The following is a 27,956-nucleotide window of genomic DNA, read 5'->3' as shown; positions in this document are numbered from 1 at the left end:
CCTGAACTCTCCGCCTCTCGACATCTCTTCCCTCCTTTAAAACACTCATGGAAGCCGACTTCTGTGACCAAGCTTTTGACCATCTGCTCTAATACGGTCTTGTGTGGCTTGGGGTCCAAATTTGCTTTCCGACTCTCTTGTGAAGTGCCATGGGACGCTGTATTACGTTAAAGGTGCTCTATAAATTTACACACAAGTTGTTGTTGTTTTTGGTCTGGAATGTATTGCCTGAGAGAATGGTGGAAGGAGACTCAAACATAAGGTTGAAAAGGGAATTTCGATAAATCGTTGAAAGGAAATGAAAGAGCTGCCACAGGCACGATGGGCCGCCCTGGTTGTAGATGTCGTCGTCGTCATCCTTCCTTCTACGTGAGATGATGGACTTGCAGCAAATCCATTGGTGATGGGATAGTTTCCCATGGTGCACTTTGTCCGATAGCTGAAGAGGTCAATCTGTGAGAGGCAGGTTCTTCCACAAGTGACACATATGAGGTGGGATTATCAGGTGTCGCTGTTTTCCATGCTGGCACCTGCTGTCAAGCTGCTGTAGTCACTGATCGTCATGGTGATGCACACACCAATCCAGGGGTAATATCACCATTTCCCTCTGTTGTTGGCCAGTGTCTCCCATGTGTGAAAATCGATGTTTCGGGCATTCATGTCCTGCTTGCAGGCATCCTTGAAGTGGGGCTTTGGGCATCCAACTGGTCTTCTGTCTCCGGCTACCTCCCCATACAGAATACCCTTGGGAATGTGTCATCTTCCATCCTGCAAACGTGCCTGAGCCAGCAAAGTCACCTCTGCTTGACGAGTGTGAGCATACTCGGGAGATTTGCTTTTGAAAGCATTGTTACATTTGTGATTTTGTCCAGTGTTTATTTGCGCAGTGTCTCACTGTCTTTTGCACAACTGCCTTGGCTAATTTCAAGTCATATAATGTTCTGGCTGCTGGTTTCATGTTGTGCATCAGGTCGGTTCTGCTTTTTGCTTCAATAACAGATGTCATCTCTGCTGAGTAGGTGGGGAAGAGACAGTTGCCCACCTCCTTCTGGAATGTGTCTTTGCAAAGCAGGTGTGGAAAGAGATGCTGTGGTTTTTGTCGAGGTTCATCCCAAGTAGCTCTGTAACACAGGAGTCTGTGCTCTCCGGGCTGTTCCCAGGGATGCACACCGAGATAAACATCAACTGCTGCTGGAGGACCATCAATTTGGTGATAGACACTCTTTGGTCTGCCCTAAACTTGCTGGTCTTCCAGCGCAAAATGTTGTCCACGACTGAGTGTTGCAGACTGGCACATTCCAAGGTCCAGGACTACGTGCTGAGGGACGCACTAAAGCTTGGGGTAGCCACTGCAAAGGCTCAATGGGGAAAGACCGCTGTGTAAGGTCCCCCCGCCATAGTGAACTGGGCAGCTGGACCCATTGGAAACCCCTTGTGCTGTAGACACCAGATATGGGTTTGCTGTAAAATGTCCATGTCAGGTAAAATGGAATGGAAGGGTTGTGAGGCAACTCACTCCTGTATTGAAGAAAACTGATTTCCTTTGCACTTTTTGGAATGTCAACTTGGTGCTGTTTTGAACTGTTGTATAATGCATTTTTTACAGATTTATATGAATAAAGCATATTTTTAGGAATAAAAACCTGGGGATTCATATGCATAGTTCTTTGAAGGTGGCAGGACACATTGAGAAAGTAGTTAGCAAAGCATATGGGATCTTGGGCTTCATCAATAGAGGTACTGAGTACAAAAGTAGGGAAGTTATGCTGAACCTGCATAAATTTCTAGTTGGGCCACAACCAGAGAATTGCATCCAGTTCTTGTCAACACACTTTTGGAGGCATGTGAGTGTTCTTGAGAGGGTGGAGGAGATTTAACAGAATGGTTCCAGACATGAGGGATTTTAGCTGTAAGGTTAGGTTGGAGAAGCTGGGGTTGTTCTCCTTGCAGCAAAGGAGATTGAGGGGAGATTTGATAGACATGTACAAGATTATAATAAATATGACAGGTTTAGATAACTTACAGGGCTATGGGGATAGAGCGGGGGAATGGGACTGAATGGATTGATTTACATGGGCTTGATGGGCAAAATGACTTCCTGTACTGTAGTAACTCCAGGACTCAATGACTCTCTCTCCTTCTCTCTCTCTCTCTCTCTCTCTCTGTCTATCGCTTTACCTCTCTCTGCCTCTCTCTCTCTCTATCTGTCTTTAGCTGGTCCTCTAACTTTCTATCGCACTCTCTCTCTCTTTTTTTTTCACTCTCTCTCTCTCCATTACACACATATTTGTCAATCACATGTCAAAGAAGGAAGCGTAATGAAGGAATGGCTGCGCCCTTGAAAATGTTTCCAGCAGAATAGTTAAATGTTTAAAGTTTCTGTTGGGAGTTTGATATGAGATGGTGAGACACAAGGATGTGAGGTTATGAAAGTCTTCACCAAATGTAAAAGGGAATAATTTTCTTCACTGGTGAACCCAAAGGAACAAATATGGCACAAGAATGAGAAAAGTCAGAGGATTGAGAAACATCCAATGGTTCTTCACATCTACAAGTCAGCAGACCCACAGAAATACAGTCGGTTGAGAGTTCAGATCCAGTGATAGACTGGACAAATATCGAGCCAGTGCTTTTTTCTTTATAAACCCAACATCTGTCCACTTGGCTATTGCACCTCGTCTCGATGTATCTGATAATACTGATACTATTTGTATTCCACAGTTGCTTTGAAATCACAGGCAATATAAATGGATTGGGAATGTCAATGGTCAGGAACCATTAATGGATTGGGAAAGTCAATGGACTGGAAAATATCAGTGGATTGGGAAATTCTATAGACTGAGTTATATCAATGGATTGGGACAGTTCAGTACATTGTGAAACATCAATGGATTAGGAAACAGGAATTAAAGGGACAGATGGAGTTCAACCTGGAAAAGTGTGAAGTGATTCATTTTGGAAGGTCGAATTTGAATGCAGAATACAGGCTTAAAGACAGGATGCTTGGGAGTGTGGAGGAACAGAGGGATCTTGGGGTCCATGTCCATAGATCACTCAAAGTTGCCACCCAAGTTGATAGGGTTGTTAAGAAGGCGTACGGTGTGTTGGCTTTCATTAACAGGGGGATTGAGTTTAAGAGCCGCGAGGTTATGCTGCAGCTCTATAAAGCCCTGGTTAGACCACACTTGGAATATTGTGTTCAGTTCTGGTCCCCTCATTATCGGAAGGATGTGGAAGCTTTAGAGAGGGTGCAGAGGAGATTTACCAGGATGCTGCCTGGACTGGAGGGTATGTTTTACGAAGAAAGGTTGAGGGTGCTAGGGCTTTTCTCATTGGAACGAAGAAGGATGAGAGGTGACTTGATAGAGGGGTACAAGAATATGAGAGGCATAGATAGAGTGGATAGCCAGAGACATTTTCCCAGGGCAGAAAGGGCTATCACCAGGGGGCATAATTTTAAGGTGATGGAGGAAGGTCTCGGGGAGATGTCAGAGGTAGGTTCTTTACACAGAGAGTGGTGGGTGCACTGCCAGCGGTGGTAGTAGAAGCAGATACATTAGGGACATTTAAGTGACTCTTGGATAGGTACATGGATGATAATAGAATGAAGGGTATGTAGGTAGTTTGATCTTAGGGTAGGTTAAAGGTTCGGCACAACATCGTGGGCCGACGGGCCTGTACTGTGCTGTACTGTTCTATGTTCTATGTTCCAGATGAAAGGATTGCATTAATCAATGGATTAGAATGTGGAGAGGCAGGAGAAAATGATGCCATTTTAAGTAGGGGGCCGGGGGTTAGTAGAAACAGACCAGGGCTATTTTACTCTCTATCTCACTCCTTTCTTCTATCTGGCTCATTATCACATCCTCTCTCTCTAAGAGCAGTGGGAATCACTGGAACCCACACTTGTTGCTCAGGTTGTTTGGTTCCGGGAAAATACAAGGTCCACATCAGATTGACAGGAAGGATAAATGTGATTCAGAGCCAATCATATTCCTTTTGGTGATGTGTGCTCAGCCTTGTTATATCAGCAAAGGCAGCAGGAAATGCAAATCCTGAAGAGTTTTGATAGAGTAAAGAAGGAGAAAGTGTTGCCAGTGACAGAAGGGTCAGTAACCAGAGGAAACACATTTAAAGTAATTGACAAAAGAATTCGAGTTGTGATGAGGAGATTGTGTTTTCAGCAGTGTGTTGTTCTGGTCTGGAATGAAATCCTGAAAGGTCAGTGGAAGCAGATTCAATGTTAACTCTAAATGGAATTGGATATATACCTGACATGGAAAATCTAACAGGGCAATGGGGGAAAGGACAGGAGTGCGGGATGTGGGATTAATAGAATAGCTCTGTTAAATATCAAGCAAATGCACAGTAATAAGGTTCTGTGCTTGGACCTCAGTTATTTTCACTCCATCAATGGCAGAGAAGGCTCGAGGAACCATGTGGCTACACCTCATGTTCTTCCCAGTGTCCAGAATAAAGTATAACATGACACTTATTTCCAGATGGCCGAAACAAATGCAACAGCCATCTTTTCTGGAAACATCACATTTAAAGTTAGAAACTAATCATAAGGAACGGACAGGGATTGAACCCGTGATCTTCAGTTTACGAAACTGACGCCTTACCACTTGGCCACCATGCCTTTCCTTAATGGACACCTGAGGCTCCAGAGGAGGATTTGTGATTCTTTTTCAATTTGGTTGAAACAGCATCGAGAAACATGCACAGAAATAAAGAGGGATTGTGGAATGGGGAACAGATCAGCCTCATTTCCATCATCAGCATCATGAAATCTTCATTCACACATTCCATTCCCATCCTCAGCTTTTCTCACATCTGTACAATAATATAAGAGTGGACATTGGGTTGTTACTGGGCAGATTATATAAATAGACTATGTGCATCATCACAGGAAGTGCTGTAATATAATCTGTACGGCACCTCATGGAGAGTTGTAGATGAAACCTTCAATGCAAGATGTGCAGAGTAAACTCAGGTTATTTTAACCGTCAGATTCTTATAAATTCTGTACTAAGCCTTGACAGATATCAAAATATTAATTGGGGGCCACAGTAAACCAAAGCGAAGATGGAGAAATCTTTGCCTGTACCTTTGAAAAGGTCACTGGACTGGACCAAGCCGAGGACTGGCCGAGATGGTTCCAGAGGTTTGCAAGGTATCGTACTGCATCGGGTCTCGTGCAGAAGCCAGACATGGAACAGGTCAGTACGCTATTGTCTGCAATGAAGGGAGTGTGCAGGCAACATCCTCATGAAGAACAGAAGGCTACATGTGAAGAAGTTATTAAGGCACTCAAGACATATTTTAATTGAGGAAAAAAATGTCATCGTGGAGCCAAAGTTAAAACGCTGCATTTGCTGACAACGCAACCACCAGGTGACGCTGTACTGGTACATGCGCAAATGCAGCCTCTTCCACTGAAACGTCACTGTCTGTGACATTCAGGCAGCTGCCAGGCTTAAAGATGGAGCTACTCAATTTATCACAGAAAACAACTTCGACCCAAAAATCCCCTCAAAGGTTGCCATCGCCGCCTCCGTCCCACCCCCAACAGTCCCCCGCTCCTTCTTGTGCATTCGCCAGTTATCTAGTACCAAGTCATCTTAATTCACCTAAAGTGAATTACTTTCGGAGCAGTGACTGTCATTTCATAAGCAAATATGGCACATATCTACACAATGGACATGTTTTGGTTGATACTCGGAGAACGTTGCGCTGTTTGAAGTCTCATCAGAAGGACAGCACCTCTGACAGTGCTGCACACCCTCTGTAATTCAGTGAGGTTTCATAGAGTCATAGAGTTATACAGCACAGAAACAGGCCCTTCGGCCATCGTGTCCGTGCCGGCCATCAAGTACCTATCTATTCTAATTCCATTTTCCAGCACGTGGCCGTAGCCTTGTATTCTGTGGCGTTTTGAGTGCTCATCTAGATACTTCTTAAATGTTGTGAGGGTTCCTGCCTCTACCACTCCTTCAGGCAATGTGTTCCAGATTCCAACCACCCTCGAGGTGAAACATTTTTTCCTCAAATCCCCTCTAAACAGTGCCATCCCATTCTCCGGACGATCATTCCCCGCTTCCCCCCATCCCACTCTCTGACTGCTCACTCCCCGCTTCACCCGCCACCACCCCCATCCTGCTCTCTGGCTGCTCACACTCCAGACCATGGGCTCTGCCGCTTCCCTCCTCTCGGCCACTCGCTCCAACATTGCCCCATCACCCCTCGAGGCTCGCCTTGCTTTATCGGGTGGTGCGGTGAAGAATGATCGAATATTGGAGCGAGAGGCCGAGAGGAGGGAAGCAGCATGGCTTAGAGCTAGTGTGGGGAGTGACGTGGGGGGGAAGCTGGGCGTGAGTGGACGGAGAGAGGGCAGTGCGGGGGTGGGGGGGTAGCAAGCGGCCGGAGGGCGGGGGAGCGGGGTAGCGAGGAGCGGGCAGTGAGCGGCCTGGAGTGAGTGGCTGAGAGGGGGTAGAGAGTTTTCCCGCGCATGCGCCACTTCGTCCTGGAAGACGTAGGCAGAGCATGCGCAGCATCTCAGAGCGCAGGAGAGTGTTTGTGCATGTGCGCAGCTTGGAGCGCTTTGATGACGTCGGCTGGCAGCTGCATTGTCAGGAATCACTTTGAATTTAATAAGCGTACAAAACAGAAAGGGGAGAGTATTCATTCATTTATCAATGACTTGTACAATCTCACGGAGGATTGTGAATACGGCAACTTAAGAGAAGAGCTGAATGGAGACAGGATTGTGTTCGGGGTATTAGACAACACCCTTTCAGATCATCTACAGTCCAGGGCTGATCTCACATTAACGAAAGAGTATCAATTGAGCAGCCAAGCAGAGGTTAGAAAGTTTAACCAATCTGTTGTCCGAGGGGACAGGGAGAGTCTGATCTCGAGAGTTGCAGACTCAATTGAATTTGTTAAGAAAGCAAAAGGAAAAATTAGTTGTAAAAGACAAGAAAGACGGGAAGAGCATCTAGTGGTAGCTGCAATCAATTGCAGTAGGTGTGGCCGAGAGAGACACAAGTGGGAAAACTGCCTCGCCAAAGAAGCTGAGTGTTTTTCTTGCAGAAAGATGGGACACTTTCAGTCAGTGTGTGGCAGTAAAATACCAGCACTGAATATAATTAAAGGGAGATCCCGAGAGAGAAAAAAACATTAATGAAGTACAGGATATCCAAAGTGTGGAAATACATTTTTTAGGTGAAATCCAGGAAATAAAGTGAGAGTTGCTGAACGACAGAAATTCTGAAATATTTTAAGATAGAGGTAGATAGATTCTTGATAAACAAGGGGGTGAAAGGCTATCGGGGGCAGATGGGAATGTGGAGTTGAGGTTACAATCAGATCAGCCATGATCTTATTGAATGGTGGAGCAGTCTCGAGGGGCCGAGTGGTCTACTCCTGCTCCTAATTGGTATGTTTGTATGTAAGAAAACATGTTCTAGATACAATGAGAACTATCATTTGTTTGGAAATGGATTTGAAACCCCTTTTATCAAAAGCTTCTGGAGCTTTAATTTTTCTACAATTAACAGACAAATCCTTGTGGAGTTGAGATTGACAGAAACAATGGGCTGGATTCTATAGAGCCCTCGATGTCGAGATCTGTGGTGGGGGTGGGGTGGGAGCCGCCTGAAGATGGCTCCGTATGAGGCCCGCCACGGACCTCAACGCCGGCAGGGCCTGGCTCGATATTGCCGGCGACGGCGAGGCCTTGTGGGGGACCCCCACCGCTCGGCAACGGGACCACAAACCTGCATTAATTATTATCCCATCACTTCCTGATATCCCACTGTGATCTTCAGCCCAGTGGACGGCATTGCCGTGCCTTCGGAGCCCCATCCGGGGAAATGAGGTGCAACGCTGGTGGGGAGGGGGGAGAAGGTAAGTTTCTCAGTGTGGGGGAGGGGGGAAGGAGTCAAATTAATGTCATGGGTGTAGGGGATGGTGGGAAGGGTTATAATTTACAGTTTGTGCAGTTTTGGGCGGAAGGTCAGATGGTAAAGGTAGGTTTTGGGAGGTAAGGGCAAATAATTAATTTAACTGTTATTGGGGGGATGGGAGAGAGGCAAAAGCAATGTATTTATTTCATTTCATTTAATCTTCCTTTAAATATTTTCCAGTAGGACTAACAGCCCTTTAAAAATGGCTGACACTCCAGTATAGTACTAAGGCAGTGCTGCACTATCAGAAATGCTGTTTTTCAGGTGAGACAGAAAACTGAGGATCCCTCTGCCCTCTCAGGTGGATGTTAAAGGTACCATGGCACTATTTCAGAGAATAGAAGGGGAATTATTTCTGGGATGCTGGTCATTGTTTAACCCTGAATCAACATCATTTAAAAACAGATTATCTTGTTTTTATCACATTGTTGTTTCTGGGAGCTTGCTGTGCGCACATTGGCCACCATGTTTCCTACATGACTACAGTGACTACACTTGGAAAGTCCTTCATTGGCTGTAAAAGACTTTGCAACGTCCTGTGGTCGTGAAATGCAAGTCTTGCTTTTTCCATTGTTATCAGTGTCATTGTGATCAAAAGATAGGATTCGTGAGCACAAAATTTCAATCAATTTTGATTAAAATAATGTAAAAGCATCTATATTCTTGCACTGTACTTAATAATCTCCATCTTCCTATCCTTACAGAGTGCAATGTCATCGACCCTGAAATTGATTCCAGAATCTCATAGAATCTTAGAACATAGAACATAGAAAAATACAGCACAGAACAGGCCCTTCGGCCCACGACGTTGTGCCGATCCTTTGTCCTCTGTCAAGGACAATTTAATCTATACCCCATCATTCTCCTTTATCCATATACCTATCTAAAAGCCGTTTGAAAGTCCCTAAAGTTTCTGACTCAACAACTTCCCCAGGCAAGGCATTCCATGCCCCGACCACTCTCTGGGTAAAGAACCTTCCCCTGACATCCCCCTTATATCTCCCACCCTTCACCTTAAATTTATGACCCCTTGTAACGCTTTGCTCCACCCGGGGAAAAAGTTTCTGACTGTCTACCCTATCTATTCCCCTGATCATCTTATAAACCTCTATCATGTCACCCCTCATCCTTCTCCGTTCTAATGAGAAGAGGCCTAGAATGTTCAGCCTTTCCTCGTAAGACTTATTCTCCATTCCAGGCAACATCCTGGTAAATCTCCTCTGCACCCTCTCCAAGGCTTCCACATCCTTCCTAAAATGAGGCGACCAGAACTGCACACAGTACTCCAAATGAGGCCTTACCAAGGTCCTGTACAGCTGCATCATCACCTCACGGCTCTTAAATTCAATCCCTCTGCTAATGAACGCTAACACCCCATATGCCTTCTTCACAGCCCTATCCACTTGAGTTGCAACTTTCAACGATCTATGCACATAGACCCCAAGGTCTCTCTGCTCCTCCACATGCCCAAGAACCCTACCGTTAACCCAGTATTTTGCATTCGTGTTTGTCCTTCCAAAATGGACGACCTCACACTTTTCAGGGTTAAACTCCATCTGCCACTTTTCAGCCCAGCACTGCAACCTATCCAAGTCCCTTTGCAGACGACAATAGCCCTCCTCGGTATCCACAACTCCACCAACCTTTGTATCATCTGCAAATTTACCGACCCACCCTTCGACTTCCTCATCCAAGTCGTTAATAAAAATCACAAACAGGAGAGGACCCAGAACTGATCCCTGCGGCACGCCACTGGTAACTGGGCTCCAGGCTGAGTATTTACCATCTAAGACCACTCTCTGCCTTCTATCAGTTAGCCAATTCTTAATCCAACTGGCCACATTCCCCACTATCCCATGCCTCCTGACTTTCTCCATAAGTCTACCATGGGGGACCTTATCAAATGCCTTACTAAAATCCATGTACACCACATCCACTGGTTTACCCTCATCCACTTGCTTGGTCACCTGCTCAAAGAATTCAATCAGGCTTGTGAGGCAAGACCTACCCCTCACAAAACCGTGCTGACTGTCCCGAATCAAGCAGTGTCTTTCCAGATGCTCAGAAATCCTATCCCTCAGCACCTTTTCCATCAACTTGCCTACCACCGAAGTAAGACTAACTGGCCTGTAATTCCCAGGGTTGTTCCTATTCCCTTTCTTGAACAGGGGCACAACATTTGCCACCCTCCAATCACCTGGTACCATCCCCGTCAGCAGAGAAGATGAAAAGATCATTGCCAGCGGCTCTGCAATTTCATCCCTTGCTTCCCATAACATCCTTGGATATACCCCGTCAGGCCCGGGAGACTTGTCTATCTTCAAGTTATTCAAAAACCCCAACACATCTTCCCTCCTAACGAGCACTTCCTCGAGCTTACCAGTCTGTTTCACACCGTCCTCTTCAGTAATACACCCCTTCTCATTCGTAAATACCGAAGAGAAGTACTCATTCAAAACCTCACTTATCTCTTCCGGCTCAACACACAGTCTCCCGCTATTGTCCTTGACCGGACCTACGGTCCCCCTAGTCATCCTCATATTTCTGACATACGCGTAAAAGGCCTTGGGGTTTTCTTTTATCCTACCCGCCAAGCATTTTTCATGCCCTCTCTTAGCTCTCCTAATCCCTTTCTTCAGATCCTTCCTGGCCATCTTGTATCCCTCCAGAGCTATGCCTGTGCCCTTTTTCCTCAACTTTATATACGCATCCTTCTTCTTCCTAACAAGACTCTCAACCTCTCTTGTCAACCACGGTTCCCTCACATGACCATCCCTTCCCTGTCTGACAGGGACATGCTTATCAATGGCCCCTACTATCTGCTCCTTGAAAAAGTTCCACATTTCGACCGTGCCCTTCCCTGCCAGCATATGCTCCCAACTTATGCTCCTCAGTTCCTGCCTGACAGCATCATATCTACCCTTCCCCCAATTGTAAACCTTGCCCTGTTGCACATACCTATCCCTCTCCATTACCACAGTGAATGCTACAGAATTGTGATCACTATCTCCAAAGTGCTCGCCCACCAACAGCTCTATCACTTGCCCTGGTTCATTACCTAGTACCAAATCCAGTATTGCCTCCCCTCTGGTCGGGCAGTCTACATACTGAGTCAGAAAAGCTTCCTGGACATACTGCACAAACACTACCCCATCCAAACTATTCGATCTAAAGAGTTGCCAATCAATATTTGGGAAGTTGAAATCCCCCATAATTACTACCCTGTGACTTCTGCTCCTTTCCAAAATCTGTTTCCCAATCTGCTCTTCCACCTCCCTGCTGCTATTGGGGGGCCTATAGAAAACTCCCATCAAGGTGACTGCTCCTTTCCTGTTCCTGACCTCAACCCACAGTGCCTCAGTCGGCAGATCCTCCTCGAAAATTCTTTCAGCAGTTGTTACACTATTTCTAACTAACAATGCCACCCCCCCACCTCTTTTACCACCATTCCTAATCTTATGAAAACATCTATAACCAGGTACCTCCAAAAAACATTCCTCCCCCTCACCTATCCACGTTTCAGTGATGGCCACAACATCGTAGTCCCAAGTGCCCATCCACGCCTTCAATTCACTCACCTTATTCCTGATGCTTCTTGCGTTGAAGTATACGCACTTTAACCCTTCTCCGTGCCCATCTGTCCTCTGTGACAGTGCTACCTTCCCCAATACCTCACTACACTCTTTGTCTTTCTGAGTGGACCCACTGGTCCCTGGATTACAAGTCCGGTTCCCATCCCCCTCCCAAACTAGTTTAAACCCTCCCGAACAGTACTAGCAAACCTCCCTCCCAGGATATTGGTGCCCCTCTGGTTCAGATGCAGCCCGTCCTGTTTGAACAGGTCCCATCTTCCCCAGAATGCAGTCCAATTATCCAAGAACTGGAAGCCCTCCCTCCTACACCATTCCTGCAGCCACGTGTTCAGCTGTGCTCTCTCCCTATTCCCAGCCTCACTATCACGTGGCGCCGGCAACAAACCAGAGATAACAACTCTGTCCGTCCGAGCTTTCAGCTTCCAGCCTAACGCCCTAAACTCACTTCTAACATCTGTGCCACCCTTCCTTCCTACGTCGTTGGTGCCAATGTGCACCACGACCTCTGGCTGCTCCCCCTCCCCTTTAAGGATCCTGAAGACGCGATCACAAACATCACGGACCCTGGCACCAGGGAGGCAACAAACCATCCGTGCGTCTCGCCTGCGCCCACAGAACCGCCTGTCCGTACTCCTCACCATCGAGTCCCCGATGACTAGTGCTCTCCCATTCTCCCTCCTTCCCTTCTGAGCCACAGTGCAGGACCCCGTGCCAGAGGCCCGGTCACTGCAGCCTGCCCCCGATTGGCCGTCCCCCCCAACAGTATCTAAAACTGTATACTTGTTGTTGAGGGGAACGACCACAGGAGATCCCTGCACTGACCTCTTCCCACCTCTAACTGTTACCCAGCTGCCTTTGATTTGTGGAGTAACGACCTCCGTGTAGCTTCTATCTATCAACCCCTCAGCTTCCCGAATGATCCTCAGTTCATCCAGCTCCAGCTCCAATTCCCTAACATGGTCTGATAGGAGCTGGAGACGGATGCACTTCCAGCAGGTGAAGTCGGCAGGGCCACCGGAGGTTTCCCTCACCTCGAACATTCTGCAGGAGGAGCAATACACTACACTGGCTGCCATTTCTTTTATTCAATTACCCCTTAGTTAAGTACAACTATAGATATTAACAAAAACAGTAAATAGCTTACCTGCTCAGTCCTTTTTGGTTAGAGGAGGAGGGTAAAAAGGGTCTTATTATTAAGTTAGAGGAGGAGGATGGGTGGGAGACACTACATGTGTAGTGCCTCGGGTTTACTCAGCTCCGCACCTTTAAGGAAAATACCTACCCAGGAGTCCTCGCTGCCGACCAGCTTCCGGTTCCTCCGGCGCCAAAAGAAACTCAAAGACAAGGAAAACAGTAAGTAAAACAGTAAGTACTTACTTTTAAAACACAGCTCCTGATGCCTTCACTCACCCACCGAAGAGTCGCTACCTTCTCCTGCTGCTCCGCCGGGAAATGAGGACTCATAGAAAGTTTAAGGCACAGAAAGAGGCCACTTGGCACTCAGACAATTTCAGCCCAGTTCTGATGAAAGGTCACAGACCACAAACGTTAACTCTGTTTCTCTCTCCACAGATGCTGCCAGACCTGCTGAGTATTTCCAGCATTTTCTGTTTTTATTTCAGATTTCCAGCATCTGCAGTATTTTGCTTCTGTGTTAATTTGAAAGTTAAAACTGAACCACCTGTTTACAATTCACACTGGCGTCTCCCATGAAATGATTCTGTATAATGTTGATGTAATGAATACAGACTCTGAGCACAGAGCTTCCTGTGCGGAATTGGGGATATGAAAACCAGCAGACTCTGCAGGAATTTCCACTGGGAGCACAAATTCACAAAATCTACCTTTTATATATCGATTCATTTTGATTGTCCTTCTGGAAAATTATTTTGAAACAATTTAAACATCAACCCACAGCTCCATGACTGGGTCAATTATGAGGTCATCCTCTGACAGGTCATGTGACAGCTGGAGCCACAAGACATCAGAACCAGATTTGTGACTGGATTAAAACCCGGAATCCTGTCACAATGGCTTTTCAAATAAAGCTGTTGCTGTTTGAAAACACAGCAGTTAAACTTTCTGCCTGACCATGAGGGGAGCGAGGGAGAAATTTACAAAACTAAATCCTTTTACAAAATAGTTCAAAAATCATTCACATCGAAATCATGTGAGAATTCATATGCAGTAGAGAAACAAGCAGAATACAGAAAGTACAGAGGAGAGCTGAAAAAGGAAATGAGATCAGCAAGAGAATGTATGAGAAAAGATTAGCAGGTCACATAACTGGGAACACTGAAGTCTTTTACCAACATATGGACAGTCAATGAAAGGGTGGGTCAATTAGGAGATCCTGTGGAGGCAGAGGGTGTGGCTGAGGCACTAATTAAGTATCACAAAATAAGCGGATGCTGCAAATGTCACAGTAAAGGAGGAGGAAGTGAAGAAATTGGACTGGATGAAAATAGATAAAGTGGAGACAATTAAAAGGTTGGCAGCTCTCACAGTAGAAAAGTCACCCAGTTTGAATGGGCTGCATCCTGGGTTGCTGAGGGAAGTAAGGGTGGAAATATCAGAGACTCGAACCACAATCTTTCAATCCTCCTTAAATATGGGAATGTTGTCAGAGGACTGGAGGATGCAGGTAAGCTTGGGTAGTTCGATCTTAGTTTAATTTGACCATTTTTATAATGTATCCATTGCAATAACTAACAAGGTCAAGAAAGCCATTTTATAATTAACACATGACCAAAGGAGCCATTTTGTGTTCAGTACTAACGTGCCGTGCAGAGGACACTATTTGTGCTTAAACATTAGCACAACACGGGAAGAAACGGTTACCGTGGAATAAGCTCTCACTCAATTGGTGCAGAGTATGAGCGCCAGGGGTTACTTCTGACAGTTGAAGAGATCATCACATCTCATTGATAGCTACCACCCACTCCAAGCTGGGTAGCCCCCAGTCAGTTAGGTGCTGTCCTGCCACGACCTGCTTGCTTCAATGGGTGCTTGTAGCTTAGAGAGTCATCTCTCAACAGACGGATTGATAATCTATGCACCAAGAAAAACAAGCTCAACAAAGAAGACACCAGTCCTTCGCATCGCAAGCTGGAATGTGAGGACCATGTGTCCTGGCCTTACTGACACCCTTCTGCAGGTTGATGACACACACAAGACAGCTTTGATGGACAAAGAACTCACAAGACTCAATGTGGACATTGCTGTGCTGCAAGAAACTAGACTCGTTCAAAGTGGATCCCTCAAAGAGAAACACTACACCTTCTTCTGGCAGGGGAAAGCCCAAGAGGCAACTCGTGAGCATGGAGTGGTTTTCACAGTAAAAAACACGCCACTTGAGATGAGTGAACCACCCACAGTAGGCTCAGAGAGACTTCTTACTCTTCACTTGTCAACAAGCGTGGGCCCAGTTAATCTCATGTGCATCTATGTCCCGACACTCACCTCCACCCCAGATGTCAAGGATCAATTCTATGTGACACTGGATACTGCCATCAGTAGAATTCCCAGCACTGATGGACTGTACCTTCTAGGAGACTTCAACGCAAGCTTGGGTACTGACTACAGCTTGGCCAACGAGCATAGAGCACCAGGGGATTGGCAAGATGAATGAAAATGGACAGAGGTTGCTGGAGCTATGCTGTCACCATGGATTCTGTGTGATGAACAGCTACTTCCAGGTCAAGCTGTGCCACAGGGTGTCCTGGAGACATCTGAGATCACACCACTGGCACCAGCTAGACCTTATCATCACCAGACATACCACCCTCAGCAGTGTCCTCATCACTCACAGCTACCACAGCGCTGACTGTGACACTGATCACTCCCTGGTGTGTAACAAGGTCAGGCTTCAGCCAAGGAAGCTTCATCCATCCAAGAAGAACGTCGTCCTCAGATCAACACTTGACGAACCACTGATCCAGAAAGGACCCAGGAGTTCCTCAACATCCTCGATCAGGCTCTTTCAGACAACAATGCTCAAGGTCTCAGTGTGGTGTCAAAGTGGAATCATCTGTTAACAAGCAGATGGAAAGGTGAGTGGAGCATTACCTTAAACTCGACATAACGGAGAATATTGTCATTGAAGTGGCTCTCACTGCCATTCCAGACTTCCCTGTCATGGAGGAGCTGGACAGTGACCCCACCATAGTGGAGCTCAACAAAGCCATTGACCATCTTGCCAGTGGTAAAGCCCCGGGAAATGATGGTATTCCACCTGGAATCATCAAAAGTGGAAAAGTGGCTCTACTGCAGCATCTCCATGAACTTCTGTGTCTCTGTTGGAAGGAAAGATCTGCACCTCAAAACATGCGTGATGCAAACATTGTCACCTTGTACAACAATAAGGGGGAATCGCAGTGACTGCAGCAATTAGCGAGGCATCTCCTTGCTAAGTATTGTGGGGAAGGTCTTTGCTCGCATTGCTCTGACCAGATTGCAGACCCTGGCATCACACATCTATCCTGAGTCTCAGTGCAGCTTCAGAGCTGGTAGATCGACAGTCGACATGATTGTCTCACTTCGGCAGTTACAGGAGAAGTACTGTGAACAGTACAGACCACTCTACATTGTCTTTACATATGAACATACGAATTAGGAGCAGGAGTGGGCCACTCGTCCCTTCGAGCCTGCTTCACCATTCAATAAGCTCATGGCTGAACTGATTACTCCACATTTCCATCTATCTCCGATAACCTTTCACCCCCTTGCAGATAAAGAATCCATCCATCGCTCCCTTAAAAATATTCAAAGACTCTGCTTCCACCGCCTTTTGAGGAAGAAAATTCCAAAGACTCACGACCCTCTGAGGGGCAAATAGCTCCTCATCTCTGTCTTAAATGGGTGACCCCTTATTTTTAAACAGTGACCCCTAGCTCTAGATTCTCCCACAAGGGGAAACATCCTTTCCACATCCACCCTGTCAAAACCCCTCAGGATCTTGTATGTTTCAATCATGTCGCCTCTTTCTCTTCTAAACTCTGGTGGATACAAACCTAGCCTGTCCAATCTTTCCTCGTAAGACAGCCCACCCATTCCATGTATTAGTCCAGTAAACCTTCTCTGTACTACCTCCAATGCATTTACATCCTTCCATAAATAAGGAGACCAGTACTGTACTCAGTACTGCAGAAGTGGTCTCACCAATGCCCTATATAGCTGAAGCATAACCTCCCTACTATTGTATTCAATTCCCCTGGCGATAAATGATAACATTCTATTCGCTTTCCTAATTACGTGCTGTACCTGCAGACTAACCTTTTGCGATTCGTGCACTAGGACACCCAGATCCCTCTGCATCTCAGATCTCTGCAATCTCTCACCATTTAGAGAATATGCTTTTTTATTCTTCCTGCCAAAGTGGACAATTTCCCACTTTCCCACATTATACTCCATTTGCCAGGTCTTTGCCCATTCACTTAACCTATCTATATCCCTTTGTAGCCCCCTTATGTCCTCTTCACAACCTACTTTCCGACCTATCTTTGTCATCAGCAAATTTAGCAACCATACTTTTGGTCCCTTCATCAAAGTCATTTCGAGAATTGAAGAAGGTTGAGGCCCCAGCACAGATCCTTGTGACACACCACTCGTTACTTCTTGCCAACCAGAAAATGACCCATTTATGCTGACTCTCTGTTTCCTGTTCGCTAGCCAATCTTCTATCCATGAGAATATGTTACCCCTGACACCATGTGCTTTTATTTTCTGCAATAACCTTTGATATGTCACCTTATCCTTCTGGAAATCGAAATACAATACATCCACCGGTTCCCCTTTATCCACAGCACATGTAACTCCCTCAAAGAACTCCAATAAATTGGTTAAACATGATTTCCCTTTCACAAAACCATGTTGACTCTGCCTGATTACCTTAATTTTTTCTAAATGCCCTGCTATAACATCTTCAGTAATCGCTCCTAACATTTTCCCTAAGACAGATGTTAAGCGAACTGGCCTGTCGTTTCCTGCTTTCTGTCTCCCTCCCTTTTTGAATAAATGAATTACATTCGCTACTTTCCAATCTAACAGAACCTTCCCGAAGCGAGGGAATTTTGGAAAATTAAAACCAGCGCATCAACTATCTCACTAGCCACTTCAGGACCTGGCGACTTGTCAGCCCGCAGCTCCAACAATTTGTTTAGTGCCACTTCCCTGGTGATTGTAATTTTCTTGTGTTCCTCCCTCCCTTCCATTTCCTGACTTGCAGCTAATACTGGGATGTTATTTGTATCCTCAATAGTGAAGACCAATCCAAAGTATCTGTTCAATTCATCTGTCATCTCTTAATTATCCATTATTAATTCCCCAGACACACTTTCCATAGGACCAACACTCACTTTGTTAACTCTTTTCTTTTAAAAATAATCGAAACTCTTACTAGTTGTCTTCATATTTCTTGCTAGCTTTCTCTCGTACTCTAATTTTACCTTCCTTATCAATCTTTTAGTCATTCTTTGCTGTTTTTTATATTCTGTCCAATCTTCTGACCTGCCTCCCATCTTTGCACAATTATAGGCTTTTTCTTTAAGTTTGATAGTATCTTTAACTGTTTTCATTAAACATGATGGTGAGTCCCACCTTTGGAATTTTTCTTTCTCGTTGAAATGTATCTATTCTGTGTATTCTGAAATTTTCCTTAAATGTCTGCCACTGCATCTCTATTGACTTATCCCTTACCCTAATTTGCCAGTTCACTTTAGCTAGCTCTGCTTTCATGCCCTTAGAATTGCCCTTATTTAAGTTTAAAATACTAGTCTGGGACCCACTCTTCTCTCCCTCAAACTGAATGTAAAATTCAATCATATTATGATCGCTGCAACTTTGGGGCACCTTAACTATGAGGTCATTAATTAATCCTATCTCGTTGCACAATGCCAGGTCTAGTATAGCCTGCTCTCAGGTTGGCTCCAGAACTTATTTTTTCCAAGAAATTATCCCAAAAACATTCCAGGTACTCCTCATCTAGGCTACCTCTGCCCATCAGAATTTTCCAGTCGATATGGAGATCAAAATCCCCCATAATTATTGCTGTACATTTCTGACAAGCTGCCATTATTTCTTTTTTTATACCCCATCCTACAGTGTGGTTAATGTTAGGTGGCCTGTACACCACTCCCACTAGTGACTTCTTGCCTGTATTATTTCTCATCTCAACTCAAACTGCTTCTTCATCGTGATCTCCTGAACTTAGGTCATCCCTCTCTATTGCGCTAATACCATCATTAATTAACAGAGTTACCCCACCACCTTTTCCAAGCTTCCTGTCCTTCCTAAATGCCATGTAACCTCCAATATTCACATTCCAATCTCTGTCGCCCTGCAGCCATGTCTCTGTAATGACTATCAGATCGTACTTATTTATTCTATTTGTGCTCTCAGTTCATCTGTTTTGTTTCGAAAGCTCCATGCATTCAGATACAGAGCATTTAGTTTTGTCCTTTTATTATTTTTGTAACCTCTAGCCTTATCTGTTGATTTACTCTTAGATTTGTCTGCTCTGTCCCTTCCTGTCACAGTCTGTTTATCATTTCCCATATTTATACCTTTCTCTCTTGCCTTGCCTCTCCTCCTAGATTCACCATATCTTCCCAAATTTGATCCCTTGCCCCCACTATTCAGTTTAAAACCGTCTCTAGTTCCCTAGTTATGTGGCTCGCGAGAACACCAGCACCAGCACGGTTCAGGTGCAGACCGTCCCAACGTTACAGCCACCACTTTCCCCAGTACTGGTGCCAATGCCCCACGAACCAGAACCCACTACTACCACACCAGTCTTTGAGCCACGCTTTAATTTTTCTAATCTTATTTGTCCTATGCCAATTTGCACATGGCTCTGGTAATAATCCAGAGATGATTACCTTTGAGGTTCTCCTACTTAATTTGGTGCCTAGTTCCTCATACTGACTATGCAGAACCTCTGTCCTTGTCCTGCCTATGTCGTTGGTACCGACATGGACCACGAAGACTGCATCCTCCCCCTCCCATTGTATGTTTCTCTCCAGCGCTGAGCAGACGTCCTGGCACCGTCAAGCAACACAGCCGTCTGGGCTCTTGCTCTTTGCTGTAGAGAACAGTGTCAATCCACCTTACTATACTGTCCCCTACTACCACTACATTCCATTTTTCTCACTCTTTGAGCCGCAAACACTTTTTTTTATTTCCAAAATATACTTTATTCATAAAAATCTGTAAAAATTACATTCCAAACATTTCAAAACAGCATCAAGTCAAAGAATACAGACAGTGCAAAGGTGATCAGTTACCTTCTGTACAATCATGAGTTGCCTCACAACCCTTCCATTTCATTGTCATGCCATATACATTTTTACATTTACAGCACGCAAAAATTCTCCGATACAGTTCGAGGGGTTTCCCATGGATCCAACCCCTCAGTTCAGCTTGGTGGGGGGATCTTACACTGTGGTCTTTCCCCATTGAGCCTTTGCTGCGGCTGCCCCAAGCTTTAGTGCGTCCCTCAGCACGTAGTCCTGGACCTTGGAATGTGCCAGTCTGCAACATTCGGTGGTGGACAACTCTTTTCGCTGGAAGACCAGCAAGTTTCGGGCAGACCAAAGGGCGTCTTTCACCGAATTGATAGTCCTCCAGCAGCAGTTGATGTTTGTCTCGGTGTGCGTCCCTGGGAACAGCCCGTAGAGCACAGACTCCTGTGTTACAGAGCTGCTTGGGATGAACCTCGACAAAAACCACTGCATCACTTTCCACAACTACTTTGCGAAGACACATTCCAGGAGGAGGTGGGCGACCGTCTCTTCCCCGCCACAGCCACCGCGGGGGCATTGTGCGGAGGGGGCGAGACTTCGGGTGTGCATGAAGGATCTGACGGGGAGGGCCCTTCTCACCACCAGCCAAGCTACGTCTTGGTGCTTGTTTGAAAGTTCTGGTGATGAGGCATTCTGCCAGATGACTTTGACGGTCTGCTCGGGGAACCATCCGAAAGGATCCACCGTCTCCTTTTCCTGTAGGGCCTTGAGGACATTCCATGCAGACCACTGCCTGATGGACCGGTGGTCAAAGGTGTTTTCCCCCAGAAACTGTTCCATGAAGGATAGGTGGTATGGCACGGCCCAACTGCATGGAGCGTTCCGTGGCAATGTGACCAGGCCCATCCTTCGCAACACTGGGGACAGATAGAACCTCAGCACGTAGTGACACTTGGAGTTTGCGTACTGGAGGTCGACACACAGCTTGATGCAGCCACACACGAAGGTGGTCATCAGGATGAGGGCCACGTTGGGTACATTTTTCCCGCCCTTGTCCAGAGATTTGAACATCGTGTCCCTCCGGACCCGGTCCATTTTAGATCCCCAGATGAAGCGGAAAATGGCTCGGGTGACTGCCACGGCGCAGGAGTAGGGTATGGGCCAGACCTGCGCCACGTACAGCAACAACGTGAGCGCCTCGCACCTGATGACCAGGTTCTTACCCACAATGGAGAGAGATCGCTGCCCCCACATGCCCAACTTTTGTCGTACCTTGGATACTCGCTCCTCCCATGTTTTGGTGCACTCCCCGGCCCTTACAAACCATATCCCCAGCACCTTCAGGTAATCTGACCTGACGGTGAAGGGGACAAAGGATCGGTCAGCCCAGTTCCCAAAGAACATGGCCTCGCTCTTGCCATGGTTAACTTTGGCTCCCGAGGCCAGTTCGAACTGGTCGCAGATGCTCATCAGTCTGCGCACGGACAGCGGATCCGAGCAGAAGATGGCGACGTCATCCATGTACAGGGAGATTTTAACCTGAGTGCCTCCGCTGCCTGGGATTGTCACCCCTCTTATGCTCGCATCCTTCCTAATAGACTCAGCAAAGGGTTCAATACAGCAAACAAACAAGACCGGGGAGAGAGGACAGCCCTGTCTGACTCCAGATTTGATCGGGAAACTTTCCGATTCCCACCCGTTGATTGAGACTGTGCTACTGATGTTTTTGTAGAGCAGTTGGATCCAATTGCAGATTCCCTCCCCAAACCCCATTTTGGAAAGCACGTCTATCATGTAGGTGTGCGATATCTTGTCAAAAGTCTTCTCCTGGTCCAGGCTGATGAGGCAGGTGTCCACCCTCCTGTCCCGTACATAGGCGATCGTATCCCTGAGTAGCGCGAGACTATCAGAGATCTTCCTGTCGGGTACAGTCCAGGTCTGATCGGGGTGAATCACCAACTCCAGAGCAGATTTGACTCGACTGGCTATGACTTTGGACAGAATCTTGTCGTCAACATTAAGCAGTGAGATGGGCCGCCAATTTCTGATTTCTGCCCTCTCCCCCTTCTGCAAACACTTACTGCAGATGTGTTTGCCCTGCATCACACTGGCATCCAGGAGTTCCCACATGCTGCAGCTGTGACACATCACCTGTCCTGTCATCCTTAACGTGTTTCAATTAACTACTTCATTATTTTATTCAATTGTTTATTTTATTGTATATTTTATTAAGCTTACTACTAGTTTGTTTACTATTTTAAACATTAGGACTAAAATGGACCTTAATCACTTACCAGATACTCATCAAACATGTAGCTTCTTCCAAATCAATCAACTACCAGACAGCTCCTTCCACTGCACCGAAGCAAGAACCACATCCTGTAAACTCACCCCAGCGGCTCTCTGTTTCCCTGCTCTCACTCTCCATTGTGATGTCACTCCTTGATTTTTTTGCCCCAGCTCCGCTCCTGCCGTGCTCCTCTCTCTCTCGCTCTGTCTCTGAGTCGGTGCTTTTGACACACTTGTGAACTTTCTGTTCTGTTGTGCTCTTCTGTCTCTGGTCCAAAAACCTGACTCCAGTGGGATTTGAACTCACAACCTTTGAATGCTTTCTTCATCATTATTTAGAAGTCCAACATGCTATCTATTGCGCCACACAGACTTTGATCGACATCATCAAGGCCTTAGATCTCGTCAGCAGAGACGGACTCTTCAAACTGCGATGGAACACAGGCTGCCCTCCTGAACTCTTGGGCATCATCTCTTCTTTCCACGAGAACATGCACAGTTCCATCAGTTACAATGGAGCAACATCAGACACTTTCAAGATCAGCAGTGGGGTAAAGCAGGGCTGCGCGCTGGCGCCAACTCTCTTGGGAGCAGAGGAACATAGGAGTAGGCCATTCAGCCCGTCGAGCCTGTTCTGCCATTCAATTCGATCATGGCTGATCATCTACCTCAACGCTCCTTTCCCGTGCTATCCCCATATCCCTTGATGTCATGAGTATCAAGATTTCTAACAATTTCTGTCTTGAACATGCTCAATGATTGAACTGCCACAGCTCTCTGGGGTAGAGAATTCCAATGATTCACCACCGTCTGAGTGTAGAAATTCAACCCTATCTCAGTTTTAAATGGCCTACTCCTTATTCTGAGACTTGGTCCCCTGATTTTAGACTCACCAACCAGGGCAAACATCCTATCTACATCCACACTGGCACGCCCTGTAATAATTTTATCAGTTTCAATGAGATCACCTCTCATTCTTCGAAACTTTAAGGAATACAGGCCCAGTTTCCTCATAAGACAATCCCACCATCCCAGGGATTAGTCTGGTGACCTCTGTTTCACTCCCTCTATGGCAAGTATATCCTTCCTTAGATGAAGAGACCAAACTATGCACAATACTCCAGCGCGGTTTCACCAAGGTTCTATACAATTGCAACAAGACATCTTTACTCCTGTACTCATGACCCCTCGTGTGAAGGCCAACATACCATTTGCCTTCCTAATTCATTGCTGCACCTGCATGTGAGCTTTTAGTGTCTCAGGAACAAGGGCACCCAGGTCCCTTTGGACATCGACAATTTCCAAACTCTCACAATTTAAGAAATACTCTGACTTTCTGTTTATTCTACCAAAGTGGAGAACTTCACACTTATTCACATTATATTCCATCTGCCATGTTCTTTCTCATTCACTTAGCTGCTCCAGGTTCCCTGGAAGCCTCTCTGCATCCTCCTCACAACTCACACTTCACCGAGCTTTGTGTCATCTGCAAACTTGGAAATATTACATTTAATCCCGACATCCAAATCATTTATTTCGGTTGTTAACAGCTGTGGCTCCAACACTGATCCTTGCAGTACCCCAATAGTAACAGCCTGCCATCCTGAGGAGGACCTGTTATTCCTGCTCTCAGTTTTCGGTCTGTTAACCAACTTTCAATCCATATCAGTATATTCTCCCCAATTCTATGTGCTCTAATTTTGTTTACTCACCTCCTGTGTGGGACATTACCAAAGCATCCACTGGTTCTCCTTTATCTGTTCTACAGGTAACATCCTCAAAAAACTCAACGGGTTTTTTCAAACCTGTTTTCCTTTTCATAAATTTATGTTGACTCTGCCCAATCATATCATTATTTTCTAACTGTCCACTTATCACATCCTTTATAATTGGTGTATTCGTCTCCATGCTGCTATTGTACACTTTCAGTGACTCAGATGGGGGTGTTCACCTGTATATCAGAGCTGACGACAAGCTGTTCATCTTGGCAAGACGTAGAGACTTGGACGTCGAGACTCCACTTTCCATCAACATTGACAACCTCACTTTGGAGGTTGTCAACAGCTTCACATACCTTGGATCAGCAATCACCAGCAATCTGTCCCTTGATGCTGAAATCAGCACCAGGATTGCCAATGCTGCAGCTGTCATGTCAAAGTTGAGAAGACGGGTGTGAACCGACAGCAAACTGACCGAAAATATAAAGCTCCACGTGTACCAGGCTTGTGTTCTCAGCACCCTCCTTTATAGTAGAGAAGCATCAACAACTTATACAAGCCAAGAAAAGCAGCTGAACAGCTTCCACCTCCACTGCCTCAGATGGATATTGGACAGCTCCTGGCAGGACAGAGTGCCGAATGAGGAAGTACACCAGCGTGCAGGGATCCACAGCATGTTTGCCCTCTTGAATCAGAGGCGGCTCTGTTGACTGGGCCAAATGAATGACAGTCACATTGCCAAATACATGCTCTTTGGTGAGCTTGCTATAAGCACAAGACCAACAGGTCAGGGAAAAAATCAAGTCATTTGGAGAGGTTTGAGTTAATTAAGGAGAGTGGGCATGGTTTTATAAATGGAAGTTCATGCTTGATGAATCTAACTGCATTTTTTGATAAACTATCTGAGAAAGTTGATGAAGGGAATGCAGTGGATGTTGTTTATATGGATTTTACAAAAGCATTTTATAAAGTACCACAGAAAAGGGTGGTTAACAAAATTGAGGTTCATGCATTAGGAGGGTCAGTGTCCATTTGGATAGGAAATTGGTTTAAGGACAGAAAATAGCGAGTCATATGAAATGGTTCTTGGTCAGACTGGAGGATAGTCAACAGTGGTGTTCCCCAAGGGTCAGTGCTAGAACCATTGCTTTTTTTTTGCAACAGATTAATGACTTGGATCTTGGAATATCGAGTAGAATCTCAAAATATGCCGATGACACCAAACTTGGAGGAGTGGCAAACAGTGAGGATGATATGAACTGCCTGAAACAGGATAGTTATCGGCTTGTAGGATGGGCAGACAGGTGGCAGATGGAATCTAATAGTGACAAGTGTGAGGTGATGCATTTTAGCAGAAGAAATAGGGAGAGGCAATATATACTCAATGCTACAGTTCTGAAGAGTGTGCTGGAATAGAGGGACCTGGAGTACATGTCCATCATTCTTTGAAGTTGGCAAGACATATTGCGAGAGTGGTTAGCAAAGCATGTGGGATCTTGGGCTTTATAAATAGAGACATTGAGTACAAAAGCAGGGTTGTTATGCTGACTTCTGGTTAGGCCCCAATTGGAGTGTTGCATCCAGATCTGCTCACCAATCTTTAGAAAGGATGTGCGGATTCTTGAGAGGATGCAGAGGAGATTTACCAGAATAGTTCCAGGGATGGAGGGTTTTAGTTTCAAGGTTAAGTTAGAAAAACAGGGTTTTTTTCTGCCTGTATCAAAGGAGATTGAGGGGAGAATGGATAGAGGTGTCGAAGGCTCTGACAGTTTTAGATAAGTTGGCAAGGAAAAATTGTTCCCATTAACTATTGGTACAAGGACTAGGGGATTCAGATTGAAGGTTTTGGACAAGAGATGCAGGGGGAATGTGCGGAAGAGCTTTTTTACACAGTGATTGGTAATGATCTGTAACTCGCTGCCCCCGAGGGTGGAGGAAGTGGAGACAATCGTTGGTTACAAAAGGAATTTCGATGGGCATTTGAAGGAAATAAATTTACAGGGCTAGGGGGTTCGAGCAGACGAGTGGGACTGACTGGATCGCTCCATGGAGAGCTGGCCTGTACTCGATGGGGCGAATGGCCTCCTTCGATACCACAAATGACCCAATGACTCGATGAGTCTATGTCACTCTCAGAATCAAGACAACAGAGTGACAGATTTAACACAACATTATAACATATGTTTGGTTTGACAAATTCAATAATAACTCGTCTCCACTCCTAGTATTTCTAAATCCCACACATTCACTACAATGTCAACAATTATTTCCTGTTGTGTCTCTCTCACATTTGTAAACTTCACTGTATTGGAGTGAGGTGACATCTACTGGCGGGAAGCAAGAACTGCAATCAAGCAGCAGAAACTCCACAGTCTGTCAGGGTTAAAGAAACATTGCAATATGAGGAAATAGTGAAGGGGTTTGATCGGGTTGATGGAAACATGATTCCACTTGTGGTATCATATGAAGCAAGGGCCGGAAATATAAAATTGTCGTTAATAAAAGAAATGAGGAATTCATGAAAAATGCATTTGCTCAGAGAATGGTTATAGAGATATACAGCACTGATATAGGCCCTTTGGCCCACTGAGTCTGCACTGACCATCAACCACCCATTAATACTAATCCTATGTTAACCCAGAATTCCCTACCACATCCCCACATTTCTCCTATCACCTACCCTAGGGCCAATTTACAACAGTCAATTTATCTATCAACCCACAAGTCTTTCGTTGTGGGAGGAAACCAGAGTACCTTGTGGAAGCCCACATAAACAACTTGCAAACTCCACACAGGCAGTATACAGAACTGAATCGGGGTCATTGAAGTTGTGAAGCTACAGTGCTCACCACTGCACCACCCTGAGAATGTGGATCGAGTAAAAAGTGAGATTGGATGGACAGAAGCAGTCTGAAAAGATGGCTCAAACAAAAGGTGAAAACCCTGAAATGTTAACTCTGTTTCTCTCTCCACAGATGCTGTCAGAGGTGCTGAGTATTTCCAGCACTTTCTGTTTTTATTTCAGCTTTGTAGGATATTGTTTTGATCTGAAAAAAATGCATGATCGGCTGTGGGTGCCAGTGAAATTCCACAGGAGTGAATAAAAACCATGCCAACGGTGGCTCGTTGGTCTAGGGGTATGATTCTCGCTTTGGGTATATAAGTGATTAATATGTGAGAGGTCCTGGGTTCAAATCCCAGACGAGCCCTTCTCTGTTGCCATTTTTAGTTTAAGGTCATCGATTGCTTTCAGCCTTCCAGAAAGCGGAATCGATTTCCAAACTCAGCCTGCTTGAGGACCGGGGAACTGGATTCAAAGAGCTTGTCGACAACATTGAAATGAACAAAATATGCAGATTGTCAAGTGGGAATATAAGGTTGCAACAGTAACTAAAGGCCTGCTCGGGTCAGCAAATGAAACCCGACCCAAGCCTGACAGCACCACATCCGACCTGGTCCGAGTCCTTTCATTTTTCCCCGTGCCCGAACTGACCACCAGAATGTTCAGTGAAACTTGCTTCCGTTTTTCACTTTTTAAGCTTGTGCAGGTAAGGCAACAAAAACTGTAAGTGGACTTGAAAGGTTGTTTAAATGTACATTAAGATTAGAGCTACGTACCGGAGGTGATGAGCTGAAGATTGTTACCATAGAAGTTAGTGATTGTGAGGTCACTAGTTAAAGAGAAACTCATGGAGTTGTGCCCAGACAGGTTGTCCCACACTGTATTGATTAAAATATTGCCCGAAGGCTAGAAAATATCATTATACATTCCCTGGACTCCTGCTTTACAGGTTGAAATATTTTCTGCAAGTTTATCCAGAGAGCAGCTGAGATGCAGAGACCAGGAAGGTCTTGAGTGATTAATTATTATAAAATATACATTCTTATATTAAAGAGATTGTGCTCTACCTTCGATGGAATCGCTCACTGCAGACTAGTGCGGAGTGTTTCCCGCCTTGACGTCCTGGCTGTCACTGGATCTTGAGTCCAGGCCTCTGGATTACTGGTCCAGTAATCTTTGAAATTTCTCCCTTGATCTAATATTTTAATCTGGTAAGTCATATTTTACAAAAAAAAATTAAATGATTTAAGACTGCTTCATGTTCAGCAGTGCCAAATGAATAAAGAAATTCAAATATATTCAAA

At 45.5% G+C, this 27,956-nt stretch overlaps 2 non-coding genes across 2 annotated transcripts; one reads left to right on the top strand and one right to left on the bottom strand.

Annotated features, from left to right (window-relative positions):
* Positions 1-4,570: 4,570 nt before the first annotated feature.
* trnat-cgu (transfer RNA threonine (anticodon CGU)) lies at positions 4,571-4,642 on the bottom strand. The gene has a single exon. It is a non-coding gene; the product is annotated as a tRNA-Thr (tRNA).
* Positions 4,643-26,930: 22,288 nt separating this feature from the next.
* Positions 26,931-27,019, top strand: trnap-ugg (transfer RNA proline (anticodon UGG)). Its single transcript is given in 2 exon segments — positions 26,931-26,966; positions 26,984-27,019. It is a non-coding gene; the product is annotated as a tRNA-Pro (tRNA).
* The last annotated feature ends 937 nt before the right edge of the window (positions 27,020-27,956 follow it).

This window comes from Heterodontus francisci, unplaced genomic scaffold (genome assembly GCF_036365525.1).
Source record: "Heterodontus francisci isolate sHetFra1 unplaced genomic scaffold, sHetFra1.hap1 HAP1_SCAFFOLD_43, whole genome shotgun sequence".
Lineage (NCBI taxonomy): Eukaryota > Metazoa > Chordata > Chondrichthyes > Heterodontiformes > Heterodontidae > Heterodontus > Heterodontus francisci.
This window is presented reverse-complemented; position numbering and strand designations above follow the sequence as displayed.